The 17774-nt window shown below is 54.0% G+C and overlaps 2 long non-coding RNA genes across 2 annotated transcripts; both read right to left on the reverse strand.

Annotated features, from left to right (window-relative positions):
* Nucleotides 1-2305: 2305 nt before the first annotated feature.
* On the reverse strand, nt 2306-9630 carry LOC142913954 (uncharacterized). Its single transcript, XR_012934991.1, has 4 exons — nt 9409-9630; nt 5965-6096; nt 5442-5634; nt 2306-3028 (listed from the first exon to the last, which is right to left on the reverse strand). It is a non-coding gene; the product is annotated as an uncharacterized LOC142913954 (long non-coding RNA).
* Nucleotides 9631-13433: 3803 nt separating this feature from the next.
* Nucleotides 13434-17532, reverse strand: LOC116937472 (uncharacterized). The gene is made up of 3 exons (XR_004401991.2): nt 17400-17532; nt 14119-14250; nt 13434-13788 (listed from the first exon to the last, which is right to left on the reverse strand). It is a non-coding gene; the product is annotated as an uncharacterized LOC116937472 (long non-coding RNA).
* Nucleotides 17533-17774: the final 242 nt, after the last annotated feature.

Consider the following 17774-nt stretch of genomic DNA (forward strand, 5'->3'; position numbering starts at 1 on the left):
AAAGAACCAACAATACGCGTGTCAATGTATCTATCGGTCAAAGACGCTAAGCGCGTGCCGCTGTTGACTCTGAATGTGTGGAGGGGAACACCTTCACCACGGGGAGAGAGAGACAGAGACACGGATAGCCTCGGCTATGTTGATTGATCCTCGATTCATTACTTGGTGGAGTGAGGAAGAATTAATGCTGAGCAGATGAAGGTGGCCAGGCATGGTTCTGGTCACACCACCACCTGTTTACTCATGGCAGTGTGTGACAGTGTCAAATTTGTGTTTGAAGTAAAGTCTATTAAATCTGTTGAACACGAGGATATATAAAAACAATAGACGTCATGTCACCAAGGTATTCAACCCTCCCCGTCCACCACGCTCTTGAGCGTGACGTCACCTCCGCTTGGGTCACCGCCGATATCGTTCCAGTGGCAATCCTTATTTGGGCAAAGCTACGCCCAGTGACTGGTGGCTCATTAACATAATGTGTTCGTTAAAGCCGTCGCGAGTTTATTGCGACGGGTTCAGCGCCCACGCCCCCATCCCTCCACATATGGGCCGGCCTCATTAACATAATTTATTCAGTGGGAGAGCCGGGGGAAGTGACGTCATACTACGTCATACTACCTGCTGCCACCTGCGCTCTTGCATTGAAATCCGAGGTGAGAAATTCTCATCGTTGTAGTGGTGGTGGTCGTTTTGGTGGTTGTTGTTGTTTACCAAGGTAGAGCCTCTCTCTCTCGTAGGGATGTCAGTTGAGTAGCTCCTCCCCCCTCACTCTATCTCTCCTCCCTGGCTTCTCCCCCCTCTCTTACCTACGTAGCCTCTTATCACGGCAACCCTTTTGCCCACTTCAGCAATTGTCTCTTGCTGTGGCTGTCCCACCTGATGATGGACGCTTGTCGTGTTGCTAACGAAACGTCACGTGATTTAATTTATTTTATTTTCTACCTACCCACGTGATGACTTTACCGAAAGACCCAAAGAGCGGCCGTCAATCTTGACTTCAAGTCAAGATTTGACGGCCACTGCGTGGCGCGCTTTCAGATGCGCTCCAGCAGCCGTCTGGAACGCTCTTCCTTCTGACATTCATTAAGTCGCTGGAGCTATGCGCTTTTGAATGAAGATTTGACTACGGAACTACCTATCGTACCCTTTGGTTCTTTCGGTAAAAAAAACAAAAAAATAGATCACGACGTTCCGATCGCAGCAACAAGCGACCGTCTTCACAGTCACTTTACCGGAAGAACCAAAGAGCGTGGATCCCTGCAGTCACGAAAGCTTCAAATCAGGATTGACGACTTTGTGTGTTCAGTTTGTCGTCCTTCCCCAGCACCTCCGATGAGCACGGTTGGCTACGTATGGCGCGTAAGAAGTTCAACGTACGTACGCAATGAGGGGGTGCTTCTTTTATTCACACGCGGCACAGCGCGGGCCAACCTCATCTTCTCATTCTGAGCGCGGCGTCTCCGCCGGCCACACGCACGGTCGGTCACGCGGCGCCGTTCCACCCGTCCGCTCTCGGCTTCGCCGCTGGCCGGCGGCGTGCCGGGAAGGGCGGCGACGGAACCCCCGCAGGAGATCTTCCGCGCGCGGCCGCACGACGGAGAGAGACGACGGCGAGCGGCGACGCAGCCCGGGACCCAAGGCTCCACGCGCGAGCCCCGAGTCCTCCTCCGCCCACCGCTTCTGTCGCCGCAAGGTGCGGCTAGGCTCCGCCTCTGGCCACGCCCTATCGCGGAACCTTCCAGAGGGTTCCCGGCGAGCCCCGCCCATTTACCCTTGGCCTAGATACCTCTCCCTTTCGGATTGGATGTTGCTTTAGCGGTGCCTGTACCCGTGCTTCCGTTTTCTAACCAACAGGTGTCATCATGTCATTACATCACCCACCCCCACCCCCCCCCGTAATAAAAAAAACATGTAGCCTTCCTGGCTAATCTTGTTTGGTTCTTTCGGTAAAGTCACCACGTAGAATGAGAATAAAATAATAAAATAAAACAATAAAATTCTCATGACGTTTCGGCCACGACACAAGTGGCCTTCAGGTGAAAGGAACAAACCTGTCGGGACGACAGAGCTACAATAAATGACGGAGCTTCAATAATGAAGCTCTGAAGAAGGCCACCTGCGTTGTGGCCGAAACGTCGTGAGAATTTTATTTTATTATTTTATTCTCATTCTACGCGGTGACTTTACTGAAAGAACCAAAGAAGATGAATCCTTACAGTCACGAAAGGTTTAAATCGAAATTTTCCTGGCTAATACTCAAATAACAGGTAAGTGCGCCCATGTGCAGGATAACAACAACAATATCTATAAAAGCAGGACTCCAGTTATTTTCCTTAAAAAGGCAGAACAATCCGCAGGAACAACACCTAAAGACGAGGGAACAAGGAGCGAAGGGAACATTTACGAAAGGGAACAAGACTTAGGAAAACTAACAGAACAGAACTGAACAACAACCACAACCTCTCCGCCATTCCCGACCAATACCCAGAATATGGAATCAACGGAATCGCAAGCATTTGGACCGAGTTAACCTCGACCAGAACTGAACAACAACAACAACAACCACAACCTCTCCGCCATTCCCCGACCAATACCCAGAATATGGAATCAACGGAATCGCAAGCATTTGGACCGAGTTAACCTCGGCCAGAGCTGAACAACAACAACAACCACAACCTCTCCGCCATTCCCGAGCAAATACCCAGAATCAGGAATCAACGGAATCGCAAGCGTTTGGACCGAGTTCGCGACGCCGAGTTCCGTTGACGGGGGACGGGTCTTCCGCCCCTGCTCGGGCGGTGCGCGTGCCACGAGAACGGCCGGAGACACACGGGGTGCAACGCAGGAGGCACGGGTGCAGCAGGAGGCACGGGTGCAGCAGGAGGCACGGGTGCAGCAGGCTCGGCGGCAGCAGCCACCTCCCTCGGTCCCGGCGAGGCTTCGATGCGACGGGCGGCACGGCGCGATCCTTCCGACGCACGCCGTCTGAACGCACACGCCATCCCCGGCTCGCCGGACGCACTGGACGCTGGCGGACCAATTTTCGGAGACGGGGGAAGAGGCAATCCGTGGCAGGACAAACGGCTTCGGCCGAGACGGACGGACGAACCAACGGCGAAGGCCCAGCCGGAAACGCGCAAACTGCGGCCGCTTAACCTCGGCCACTTCCACGGGCTCTTGCCGGGGGGCTGATGCAGCTTAGGGGACGTAACCAACCGGCACCCGCAGGCAACGTAACCATGCTCCGTCACCGATGGGCCATGCTAGCACGTGATCCCGTTTCCCCGCAATACGTTCATTACTCTTTGGTTCTATTCGGTAAAGTCACGTATTTTTACCTATGTGGTGACTTTACCGAATAGAACCAAAGAGTATGGATCCTTGCAGTCACGAAAGCTTCAAATCTAGAATACGTTCGTTGTTTCGCCCGTGCTTTGGCGGCGTTAAATTTTGTCGCCTCCCGAGCCGTGGAAATGCATTGCGGGGTAATTTTCACATGCTCTGGGCAACTTGGATTTCCCCTTAGCCAGTGGCAAACCCAATTGGGCATCTACAGGGGGTACATTCTGCCTCCCATACATGAGAAAAAATGGTGAAAATCCCGTGGAAGTATGAGGGGCCATCCTATATGCAGCTAGTACACTCGGAACATGCAAATCCCAGTCCGTTTGCGCCGCGTCAATCGCCTGACAGAGCATGGAGGTCAGAGTTCTATTCAGGCGCTCCACCATCCCATCTGTCTGGGGGTGGTACGGCGACGTTTTAATTATCTTAGCACCTAAAGCGTCGCAAACCTCGCGCAGCAGTTTAGATGAGAAATTCAGAATTATCCTGTATATAAATCACAACAGTGTTTGTATTCATCATCAAGTGCAGCAAACGATTTTCATCCACAGACGTCACTTATGCTCAGACGGCCTAAGCACAGCTCAATGGGGAACCAAATGAAGACGTGTATTTGTTATTGTGGCCATGCACTCTAAACTACGGACCACACAGTAAACCGCTGTGGTCTGCGCCCCTTCAACGCAGGAGAAATATCAAAACTAAACCACCTCTCTCCTGAAGCCCTCTCGCGAAGACCAGCAAGCCTCAGCGTCGGCATTTAGCTGCTGAGCACATCGCTGGTGCCGTCGCGCGCGAGAATGGAATTTCGGAATTGCTCGGATTTCGCACGATTCAGGAAAAATGACCCAAACACTCTCAGAAAGATCCTCAAAACTCGGGACGGACGGCAGCCAGGCGCTGTTCGTCCACCAGGGGGCGACAGGGGCGCTGACGAATGTAACTCCGGCCCCACGGGGTTCAAATTTGAGTGCGACAGCCACCGCAGTTGCCACAGCTCATCTGCAACGCGTCGTGAGACAAAGGCAAAGGCGCAGCTCTGCAACGTGTCGCTTGTGCCACGGCCCCCCGGGTGGGACGGACCTCCAACAGAAGATGCTGCGGTGAGCTCCTCTCGAGGGGCATCTGGGCCCTACACTTCCAAGCTATCCATCTGCTTGTTGAAATAGGCGAGAGTGCCCACACTTTACCCCACCACCACCACACGTGCGTCCTGACGATCGACTGCCCATTATGACTGCTTTGACTGCGATCACACCACAGACGCTTCCCAAAAGATCACGGCCGTGCGTCGTTTCTTCGGTATTGACGAGCAAAGCGAGCGGACGATACTGCGTCGCGAGGCAGTGAACCCCTTTCACCTTGCCTCGGCTGTGAAGCCCTTCCGTTTGATTTAATCTCGCACGACCTGAGGAATGCGAAATTAATTTCAGATTTGTTTCCACGAGGAACACATCGGTGGTGGTGGAGGGGTTTGTGATGCCGGCTGTCCAGGATTATAACTCATGCTGGGCGACCACTACGACACTGACGTTTAATGGCCAAAACAATAAACATTTGATATAAAATACCCAACATGATATATGGGTGGTTGAGTGTCTGGGTGAGTGGGTGGGTGGGTAAGTTGTTGGGTGAGTGGGTGGGTGGATGAGTGAGTGGGTGGATGAGTCAGTGGGTGAGTCGCCGGGTGAGTTGGTGAGCGGACAAGTGAGTGGCTAGATGAGGATGCTAATCTATGGGTCTCTTTGTGAATCTACCCCTTACAAATTTGTCCTCCTTCCGTACCCCTCACATCATCTCCCACGTGGCAAGTCCGATAAGACTCGATCTATAATCTCAATGGCATTTTTATGTGTATATCCCTCTGATCTCTCCGGCCTTGCCCCATCCCTCCCCCATCGTCCCTGCCTCTCCCCCCCATCTCCCCCGCCTCTCTATCCCTCCTCTCTCTGTCTCTCCTCTCTGTGTCTCTCGCTCTGCCTTCGACCTGTCTCTCTCCACCCACCCCTCCCGCGACTTTCCTTCTGGCCCCCTCTCGCTCCCACCTGGCCCTGTCCGCGTCCTGCCTCTGCTCCTCCCTCTTGCCCTCGGCCCACCTCACTGCACGCTCTCCCCTCTGGGCGTCTTGATGTCCGTCATCTCTCCCTTCTTGCTCTTCCATAATTTGAGGCTCCTCCTCTCTGCCCTGACTTATTTTCCCTCCTCGCTCTCCTCTCCCTTCCCGCTCCATCGGAGCTCTTCGGTCGCTCTCCTCGTTCCCGAGCGACGGTGGCCGTGCGGGGAGCAAACCTGTAACGTCACAACCGTCACCGCCGTCAGCATCACCTCTAACACCGTCACCAACGCCATCAGCGACACCAACGCCATTACCTCCAACACCGTCACCTCCGTCAGCACCATCAACAACAACAAGCGGCAGGCTACGTGCATATTCTTTGGATCTTTCGGTAAAGTCACGTAGATAAGTGACTTACCGTAAGACCCAAAGAATATGAATTCCTGCAGTCACAAAAGCTCTAAGTCACGGCTATAAGTGCACTTGAAGGTCACGTGAAGTGTCGAACGCCTGGTGCTGGCAGGAGGTCAAGGGACAGACCCAGGTGCCACGGGTCGACTCACTGAGCCTGCTGCCGCTCCTCTGCACTCCGTTGTTGCAGGAGGGCGACTGCCTCAAACTGCCCAGTAGCAGCGTCCTTCACGAGCCTCCTCCACTGACTCTGAAGATGGTCCACACAAACTCCACTCACTCATCTGTAGAACAGGGGGAGATCACAAACTCCACTCACTCATCTGTAGAACAGGGGGAGATCACACAAACTCCACTCACTCATCTGTAGGACAGGGGGAGATCACACAAACTCCACTCACTCACTCACTTTGTAGAACAGAGTGAGATCATACAAACTCCACTCACTCAATCTGTAGAACAGGGGGAGATTATACAAACTCCATTCACTCACTCTGTAGAACAGGGGGAGATCACACAAACTCCACTCACTCATCTGTAGAACAGGGGGAGATCACACAAACTCCACTCACTCATCTGTAGAATAGGGGGAGATCACACACACTCCACTCACTCATCTGTAGGACAGGGGGAGATCACACAAACTCCACTCATCTGTAGAACAGGGGGAGATCACACAATCTCCACTCACTCATCTGTAGAACAGGGGGAGATCACACAAACTCCAGTCACTCATCTGCAGAACAGGGGGAGATCACACAAACTCCACTCACTCATCTGTAGAACAGGGGGAGATCACACAAACTCCACGCACTCATCTGAAGAACAGGGGGAGATCACACAAACTCCACTCACTCATCTGTAGAACAGGGGGAGATCACACAAACTCCACTCACTCATCTGTAGAATAGGGGGAGATCACACACACTCCACTCACTCATCTGTAGGACAGGGGGAGATCACACAAACTCCACTCATCTGTAGAACAGGGGGAGATCACACAATCTCCACTCACTCATCTGTAGAACAGGGGGAGATCACACAAACTCCAGTCACTCATCTGCAGAACAGGGGGAGATCACACAAACTCCACTCACTCATCTGTAGAACAGGGGGAGATCACACAAACTCCACGCACTCATCTGAAGAACAGGGGGAGATCACACAAACTCCACTCACTCATCTGTAGAACAGGGGGAGATCACACAAACTCCACTCACTCATCTGTAGAACAGGGGGAGATCACACAAACTCCACTCACTCTGTAGAACAGGGGGAGATCACACAAACTCCACTCACTCACTCTGTAGAACAGGGGGAGATCACACAAACTCTACTCACTCATCTGTAGAACAGGGGGAGATCACACAAACTCCACTCACTCTGTAGAACAGGGGGAGATCACACAAACTCCACTCACTCACTCTGTAGAACAGGGGGAGATCACACAATCTCCACTCACTCATCTGTAGAACAGGGGGAGATCACACAAACTCCACTCATTCATCTGTAGAACAGGGGAGATCACACAACCCCCACTCACTCACTCTGTAGAACAGCGGGAGATCACACAAACGCCACTCACTCATCTGTAGAACAGGGGGAAATCGCGCAAACTCCACTCACTCATCTGTAGAACAGGGGGAGATCACACAAACTCCACTCACTCATCTGTAGACCAGGGGGAGATCACACAAACTCCACTCACTCATCTGTAGAACAGGGGGAGATCACACAAACTCCACTCACTCATCTGTAGAACAGGGGGAGATCACACAAACTCCAGTCACTCATCTGTAGAACAGGGGGAGATCACACAAACTCCACTCACTCACTCTGCAGAACAGGGGGAGATCACACAAACTCCACTCACTCACTCTGTAGAACAGGGGGAGATCACACAAACTCCAGTCACTCATCTGTAGAACAGGGGGAGATCATACAAACTCCACTCACTCATCTGTAGAACAGGGGGAGATCATACAAACTCCATTCACTCATCTGTAGAACAGGGGGAGATCATACAAACTCCACTCACTCATCTGTAGAACAGGGGGAGATCATACAAACTCCATTCACTCATCTATAGAACAGGGGGAGATCATACAAACTCCACTCACTCATCTGTAGAACAGGGGGAGATCACACAAACTCCACTCACTCACTCTGTAGAACAGGGGGAGATCACACAAACTCCACTCACTCACTCTGTAGAACAGGGGGAGATCACACAAACTCCACTCACTCTGTAGGACAGGGGGAGATCACACAAACTCCACTCACTCTGTAGAACAGGGGGAGATCACACAAACTCCACTCACTCTGTAGGACAGGGGGAGATCACACAAACGCCACTCACTCATCTTTAGAAGAGGGGGAGATCACACAAACTCCACTCATCTGTAGAACAGGGGGAGATCACACAAACTCCAGTCACTCATCTGTAGAACAGGGGGAGATCACACAAACTCCACTCACATCAGCTAAGCCACGGATTATTAAATGCGAATTATAACTATCATTTGCATTATCAGCTGCTGTGTTGACCAACTATTCGAGCGAAACCATCAATAAAACGCAGACACACACCACACACACAGTCTCACACCACAACAACAACAACAACCGCCATTCGCCACTAAGTGGCGGTGACGTCACCACGACGCTTGTGCCAGGCTATGTGCACCCTGAGGCCACGTGAAGTGTCGAACGCCCGCTGGCAGGAGGTCACGGGGCAGACCCACACAGTCACACACCACACACAGTCAGACACACACCACACACACACCACACACAGTCACACACCACACACACAGTCACACCACACACACACAGTCACACACACCACAGACACATCACACACACCACACACACCACAGAAACATCACACACAGTTACACACCACATACACAGTCACACATCACACACACACCACACACAGTCACACACCACACACAGTCACACACACCAAAGACACATCACACACACCACACACAGTCACACACCACACACACACAGTCACACACACCACACACACACCACACACAGTTACACACCACACACACAGTCACACACACACCACAGACACATCACACATACACACCACACACACACCACACACAGTCACACACCACACACACAGTCACACACATCACACACACACACCACAGACACATCACACACACACCACACACACACAGTCACATCACACACACCACACAGACACACACCACACACACAGACACCACACACACACCACACAGTCACACACACAGTCACACACACAGTCACACACACACAACACACACACACCACACACACACCACAAACACCACACACACATCACACACACACCACAGACACATCACACACACACCACACACAGTCACACACACCACACACACACACCACACACACAGTCACACACACCACACACACAGTCACACACACACCACACACACAGTCACACACACACCACACACACACACCACACACACAACCCCACACACATCACACCACACATACAGTCACCGACCAGTTCTAGGCCCGCCCCAGGCTCTATCCACGTGGGTGACCCACTCGTCCCCCACACTCACCCCCAGCGAGGCGTCTTTGTCCTTGGGTGTGCACACGTGGAACGGCGCCTCTACTGCTGCTGTTGTTTCTGCTGTTGTGGTTGTTGTTTCTGCTGTTGTGGTTGTTGTTTCTGCTGTTGTTGTTATCGTTGCTGTTACACCTCCCAGCGGGTTGATTGTCTCACGTGTCACGTGCCCTTCAAGACTCGCGGGCCATCTTCCGGAAGACTCTTCCGGCCGTCTCAAGCGTGGCGCGGGACGTCTTCCGGAAGACTCTTCCGGCCGTCTCACGCGTGGCGCGGGACGGCTTCCGGAAGACTCTTCCGGCCGTCTCAAGCGTGGCGCGGGACATCTTCCTGAAGACTCTTCCGGCCGTCTCACGCGTGGCGCGGGACATCTTCCGGAAGACTCTTCCGGCCGTCTCAAGCGTGGCGCGGGACATCTTCCGGAAGACTCTTCCGGCCGTCTCACGCGTGGCGCGGGACATCTTCCGGAAGACCCTGCCGCCCTGCGAATGCGTCACGTGATCACAGCCGCGCGCAGTCGCCTGTCCGTGTTAGCGGCACGGAACGTCGGACCTCCTGCACTCCACAAGAGGACATTGTTTCGTGTATAAACACACCACGACGGTGAGTGGGTGGGTGGGTGGCTGAGTGAGTGAGGGGGTGAGTGAGGGGGTGAGTGAGGGGGTGAGTGAGGGGGTTGGTGAGGGGGTGAGTGAGGGGGTTGGTGAGGGGGTGAGTGAGGGGGTGAGTGAGTGAGGGGATGAGGGGGTGAGTGAGTGAGGGGGTTGGTGAGGGGGTGAGTGAGGGGGTGAGTGAGGGGGTAGGTGAGGGGGTGAGTGAGGGGGTTGGTGAGGGGGTGAGTGAGGGGGTGAGTGAGGGGGTGAGGGGGTGAGTGAGGGGGTAGGTGAGGGGGTGAGTGAGGGGGTTGGTGAGGGGGTTGGTGAGGGGGTGAGTGAGGGGGTGAGGGGGTGAGTGAGGGGGTAGGTGAGGGGGTGAGTGAGGGGGTTGGTGAGGGGGTTGGTGAGGGGGTGAGTGAGGGGGTGAGTGAGTGAGGGGATTGGTGAGGGGGTGAGTGAGGGGGTAGGTGAGGGGGTGAGTGAGGGGGTTGGTGAGGGGGTTCGTGAGGGGGTGAGTGAGGGGATTGGTGAGGGGGTGAGTGAGGGGGTGACTGAGGGGGTTGGTGAGGGGGTGAGTGAGGGGGTTGGTGAGGGGGTGAGTGAGTGAGGGGATTGGTGAGGGGGTGAGTGAGGGGGTGAGTGAGGGGTGGGTGAGTGAGGGGGTGAGTAAGGGGGTTGGTGAGGGGGTGAGTGAGTGAGGGGATTGGTGAGGGGGTGAGTGAGTGAGGGGATTGGTGAAGGGGTGAGTGAGGGGGTGAGTGAGGGGGTGAGTGAGGGGGTTGGTGAGGGGGTGAGTGAGGGGGTTGGTGAGGGGGTTGGTGAGGGGGTGAGTGAGTGAGGGGATTGGTGAGGGGGTGAGTGAGGGGGTGAGTGAGGGGGTGACTGAGGGGGTTGGTGAGGGGGTGAGTGAGGGGGTTGGTGAGGGGGTGAGTGAGTGAGGGGGTGAGTGAGTGAGTGAGGGGGTTGGTGAGGGGGTGAGTGAGGGGGTTGGTGAGGGGGTGAGTGAGTGAGGGGATTGGTGAGGGGGTGAGTGAGGGGTGGGTGAGTGAGGGGGTGAGTAAGGGGGTTGGTGAGGGGGTGAGTGAGTGAGGGGATTGGTGAGGGGGTGAGTGAGGGGGTGAGGGGGTTGGTGAAGGGGTGAGTGAGTGAGGCGGTGAGTGAGGGGGTGAGTGAGTGAGGGGGTGAGTGAGGGGGTGACTGAGGGGGTGGGTGAGGGGGTGAGTGAGGGGGTGAGTGAGGGGGTTGGTGAGGGGATGAGTGAGGGGGTGAGGGGGTAGGTGAGTGAGGGGGTTGGTGAGGGGGTGAGTGAGTGAGGGGGTTGGTGAGGGGGTGAGTGAGGGGATGAGGGGGTGAGTGAGTGAGGGGGTTGGTGAGGGGGTGAGTGAGGGGGTGAGTGAGGGGGTTGGTGAGGGGGTGAGTGAGGGGGTGAGTGAGGGGGTTGGTGACGGGGTGAGTGAGGGGGTTGGTGAGGGGGTTGGTGAGGGGGTGAGTGAGGGGATTGGTGAGGGGGTGAGTGAGGGGGTGAGTGAGTGAGGGGGTTGGTGAGGGGGTGAGTGAGGGGATGAGGGGGTGAGTGAGGGGGTTTGTGAGGGGGTGAGTGAGTGAGGGGATTGGTGAAGGGGTGAGTGAGGGGGTGAGTGAGGGGGTTGGTGAGGGGGTGAGTGAGGGGGTTGGTGAGGGGGTGAGTGAGTGAGGGGATTGGTGAGGGGGTGAGTGAGGGGGTAGGTGAGGGGGTGAGTGAAAATCCCGTGGAAGTATGAGGGGCCATCCTATATGCAGCTAGTACACTCGGAACATGCAAATCCCAGTCCGTTTGCGCCGCGTCAATCGCCTGACAGAGCATGGAGGTCAGAGTTCTATTCAGGCGCTCCACCATCCCATCTGTCGGGGGGTGGTACGGCGACGTTTTAATTATCTTAGCACCTAAAGCGTCGCAAACCTCGCGCAGCAGTTTAGATGAGAAATTCAGAATTATCCTGTATATAAATCACAACAGTGTTTGTATTCATCATCAAGTGCAGCAAACGATTTTCATCCACAGACGTCACTTATGCTCAGACGGCCTAAGCACAGCTCAATGGGGAACCAAATGAAGACGTGTATTTGTTATTGTGGCCATGCACTCTAAACTACGGACCACACAGTAAACCGCTGTGGTCTGCACCCCTTCAACGCAGGAGAAATATCAAAACTAAACCACCTCTCTCCTGAAGCCCTCTCGCGAAGACCAGCAAGCCTCAGCGTCGGCATTTAGCTGCTGAGCACATCGCTGGTGCCGTCGCGCGCGAGAATGGAATTTCGGAATTGCTCGGATTTCGCACGATTCAGGAAAAATGACCCAAACACTCTCAGAAAGATCCTCAAAACTCGGGACGGACGGCAGCCAGGCGCTGTTCGTCCACCAGGGGGCGACAGGGGCGCTGACGAATGTAACTCCGGCCCCACGGGGTTCAAATTTGAGTGCGACAGCCACCGCAGTTGCCACAGCTCATCTGCAACGCGTCGTGAGACAAAGGCAAAGGCGCAGCTCTGCAACGTGTCGCTTGTGCCACGGCCCCCCGGGTGGGACGGACCTCCAACAGAAGATGCTGCGGTGAGCTCCTCTCGAGGGGCATCTGGGCCCTACACTTCCAAGCTATCCATCTGCTTGTTGAAATAGGCGAGAGTGCCCACACTTTACCCCACCACCACCACACGTGCGTCCTGACGATCGACTGCCCATTATGACTGCTTTGACTGCGATCACACCACAGACGCTTCCCAAAAGATCACGGCCGTGCGTCGTTTCTTCGGTATTGACGAGCAAAGCGAGCGGACGATACTGCGTCGCGAGGCAGTGAACCCCTTTCACCTTGCCTCGGCTGTGAAGCCCTTCCGTTTGATTTAATCTCGCACGACCTGAGGAATGCGAAATTAATTTCAGATTTGTTTCCACGAGGAACACATCGGTGGTGGTGGAGGGGTTTGTGATGCCGGCTGTCCAGGATTATAACTCATGCTGTGCGACCACTACGACACTGACGTTTAATGGCCAAAACAATAAACATTTGATATAAAATACCCAACATGATATATGGGTGGTTGAGTGTCTGGGTGAGTGGGTGGGTGGGTAAGTTGTTGGGTGAGTGGGTGGGTGGATGAGTGAGTGGGTGGATGAGTCAGTGGGTGAGTCGCCGGGTGAGTTGGTGAGCGGACAAGTGAGTGGCTAGATGAGGATGCTAATCTATGGGTCTCTTTGTGAATCTACCCCTTACAAATTTGTCCTCCTTCCGTACCCCTCACATCATCTCCCACGTGGCAAGTCCGATAAGACTCGATCTATAATCTCAATGGCATTTTTATGTGTATATCCCTCTGATCTCTCCGGCCTTGCCCCATCCCTCCCCCATCGTCCCTGCCTCTCCCCCCCATCTCCCCCGCCTCTCTATCCCTCCTCTCTCTGTCTCTCCTCTCTGTGTCTCTCGCTCTGCCTTCGACCTGTCTCTCTCCACCCACCCCTCCCGCGACTTTCCTTCTGGCCCCCTCTCGCTCCCACCTGGCCCTGTCCGCGTCCTGCCTCTGCTCCTCCCTCTTGCCCTCGGCCCACCTCACTGCACGCTCTCCCCTCTGGGCGTCTTGATGTCCGTCATCTCTCCCTTCTTGCTCTTCCGTAATTTGAGGCTCCTCCTCTCTGCCCTGACTTCTTTTCCCTCCTCGCTCTCCTCTCCCTTCCCGCTCCATCGGAGCTCTTCGGTCGCTCTCCTCGTTCCCGAGCGACGGTGGCCGTGCGGGGAGCAAACCTGTAACGTCACAACCGTCACCGCCGTCAGCATCACCTCTAACACCGTCACCAACGCCATCAGCGACACCAACGCCATTACCTCCAACACCGTCACCTCCGTCAGCACCATCAACAACAACAAGCGGCAGGCTACGTGCATATTCTTTGGATCTTTCGGTAAAGTCACGTAGATAAGTGACTTACCGTAAGACCCAAAGAATATGAATTCCTGCAGTCACAAAAGCTCTAAGTCACGGCTATAAGTGCACTTGAAGGTCACGTGAAGTGTCGAACGCCTGGTGCTGGCAGGAGGTCAAGGGACAGACCCAGGTGCCACGGGTCGACTCACTGAGCCTGCTGCCGCTCCTCTGCACTCCGTTGTTGCAGGAGGGCGACTGCCTCAAACTGCCCAGTAGCAGCGTCCTTCACGAGCCTCCTCCACTGACTCTGAAGATGGTCCACACAAACTCCACTCACTCATCTGTAGAACAGGGGGAGATCACAAACTCCACTCACTCATCTGTAGAACAGGGGGAGATCACACAAACTCCACTCACTCATCTGTAGGACAGGGGGAGATCACACAAACTCCACTCACTCACTCACTTTGTAGAACAGAGTGAGATCATACAAACTCCACTCACTCAATCTGTAGAACAGGGGGAGATTATACAAACTCCATTCACTCACTCTGTAGAACAGGGGGAGATCACACAAACTCCACTCACTCATCTGTAGAATAGGGGGAGATCACACACACTCCACTCACTCATCTGTAGGACAGGGGGAGATCACACAAACTCCACTCATCTGTAGAACAGGGGGAGATCACACAATCTCCACTCACTCATCTGTAGAACAGGGGGAGATCACACAAACTCCAGTCACTCATCTGCAGAACAGGGGGAGATCACACAAACTCCACTCACTCATCTGTAGAACAGGGGGAGATCACACAAACTCCACGCACTCATCTGAAGAACAGGGGGAGATCACACAAACTCCACTCACTCATCTGTAGAACAGGGGGAGATCACACAAACTCCACTCACTCATCTGTAGAACAGGGGGAGATCACACAAACTCCACTCACTCTGTAGAACAGGGGGAGATCACACAAACTCCACTCACTCACTCTGTAGAACAGGGGGAGATCACACAAACTCTACTCACTCATCTGTAGAACAGGGGGAGATCACACAAACTCCACTCACTCTGTAGAACAGGGGGGGATCACACAAACTCCACTCACTCACTCTGTAGAACAGGGGGAGATCACACAATCTCCACTCACTCATCTGTAGAACAGGGGGAGATCACACAAACTCCACTCATTCATCTGTAGAACAGGGGAGATCACACAACCCCCACTCACTCACTCTGTAGAACAGCGGGAGATCACACAAACGCCACTCACTCATCTGTAGAACAGGGGGAAATCGCGCAAACTCCACTCACTCATCTGTAGAACAGGGGGAGATCACACAAACTCCACTCACTCATCTGTAGACCAGGGGGAGATCACACAAACTCCACTCACTCATCTGTAGAACAGGGGGAGATCACACAAACTCCACTCACTCATCTGTAGAACAGGGGGAGATCACACAAACTCCACTCACTCATCTGTAGAACAGGGGGAGATCACACAAACTCCACTCACTCATCTGTAGAACAGGGGGAGATCACACAAACTCCACTCACTCACTCTGTAGAACAGGGGGAGATCACACAAACTCCAGTCACTCATCTGTAGAACAGGGGGAGATCATACAAACTCCACTCACTCATCTGTAGAACAGGGGGAGATCATACAAACTCCATTCACTCATCTGTAGAACAGGGGGAGATCATACAAACTCCACTCACTCATCTGTAGAACAGGGGGAGATCATACAAACTCCATTCACTCATCTATAGAACAGGGGGAGATCATACAAACTCCACTCACTCATCTGTAGAACAGGGGGAGATCACACAAACTCCACTCACTCACTCTGTAGAACAGGGGGAGATCACACAAACTCCACTCACTCACTCTGTAGAACAGGGGGAGATCACACAAACTCCACTCACTCTGTACGACAGGGGGAGATCACACAAACTCCACTCACTCTGTAGAACAGGGGGAGATCACACAAACTCCACTCTGTAGAACAGGGGGAGATCACACAAACTCCACTCACTCTGTAGGACAGGGGGAGATCACACAAACGCCACTCACTCATCTTTAGAAGAGGGGGAGATCACACAAACTCCACTCATCTGTAGAACAGGGGGAGATCACACAAACTCCAGTCACTCATCTGTAGAACAGGGGGAGATCACACAAACTCCACTCACATCAGCTAAGCCACGGATTATTAAATGCGAATTATAACTATCATTTGCATTATCAGCTGCTGTGTTGACCAACTATTCGAGCGAAACCATCAATAAAACGCAGACACACACCACACACACAGTCACACACCACAACAACAACAACAACCGCCATTCGCCACTAAGTGGCGGTGACGTCACCACGACGCTTGTGCCAGGCTATGTGCACCCTGAGGCCACGTGAAGTGTCGAACGCCCGCTGGCAGGAGGTCACGGGGCAGACCCACACACAGTCACACACCACACACAGTCAGACACACACCACACACACACCACACACAGTCACACACCACACACACAGTCACACACCACACACAGTCACACACACCACAGACACATCACACACACCACACACACCACAGAAACATCACACACAGTTACACACCACATACACAGTCACACATCACACACACACCACACACAGTCACACACCACACACAGTCACACACACCACAGACACATCACACACACCACACACAGTCACACACCACACACACACAGTCACACGCCACACACACAGTCACACACACCACACACACACCACACACAGTCACACACCACACACACAGTCACACACATCACACACACACCACAGACACATCACACATACACACCACACACACACCACACACAGTCACACACCACACACACAGTCACACACATCACACACACACCACAGACACACCACACACAGACACACACCACACACACAGACACCACACACACACCACACAGTCACACACACCACACACACAGTCACACACACACCCCACACATACACCACACACACACCACACACACACCACACACAGACACCACACACACTCACAGACACCACACACACACCACACACACACAGACCACACACACAGTCACACACACACCACACACACACACCACAAACACCACACACACATCACACACACACCACAGACACATCACACACACACCACACCACACACACACCACACACACACACCACACACAGTCACACACACCACACACACCACACACACACCACACACACACAGACCACACACACAGTCACACACACCACACACACACCACACACACCACACACACAGTCACACACACACCACACACACAGTCACACACACACCACACACACACACCACACACCACACACACAACCCCACACACATCACACCACACACACAGTCACCGACCAGTTCTAGGCCCGCCCCAGGCTCTATCCACGTGGGTGACCCACTCGTCCCCCACACTCACCCCCAGCGAGGCGTCTTTGTCCTTGGGTGTGCACACGTGGAACGGCGCCTCTACTGCTGCTGTTGTTGTTTCTGCTGTTGTTATCGTTGCTGTTACACCTCCCAGCGGGTTGATTGTCTCACGTGTCACGTGCCCTTCAAGACTCGCGGGCCATCTTCCGGAAGACTCTTCCGGCCGTCTTAAGCGTGGCGCGGGACATCTTCCGGAAGACCCTTCCGGCCAGTCTCAAGCGTGGCGCGGGACATCTTCCGGAAGACTCTTCCGGCCAGTCTCAAGCGTGGCGCGGGACATCTTCCGGAAGACTCTTCCGGCCGTTTCACGCGTGGCGCGGGACATCTTCCGGAAGACCCTGCCGCCCTGCGAATGCGTCACGTG

Source organism: Petromyzon marinus, unplaced genomic scaffold (genome assembly GCF_048934315.1).
Source record: "Petromyzon marinus isolate PM22_M1 ecotype Great Lakes invasive population unplaced genomic scaffold, UKy_Petmar_22M1.pri1.0 PM_G_Scaffold_27, whole genome shotgun sequence".
Lineage (NCBI taxonomy): Eukaryota > Metazoa > Chordata > Hyperoartia > Petromyzontiformes > Petromyzontidae > Petromyzon > Petromyzon marinus.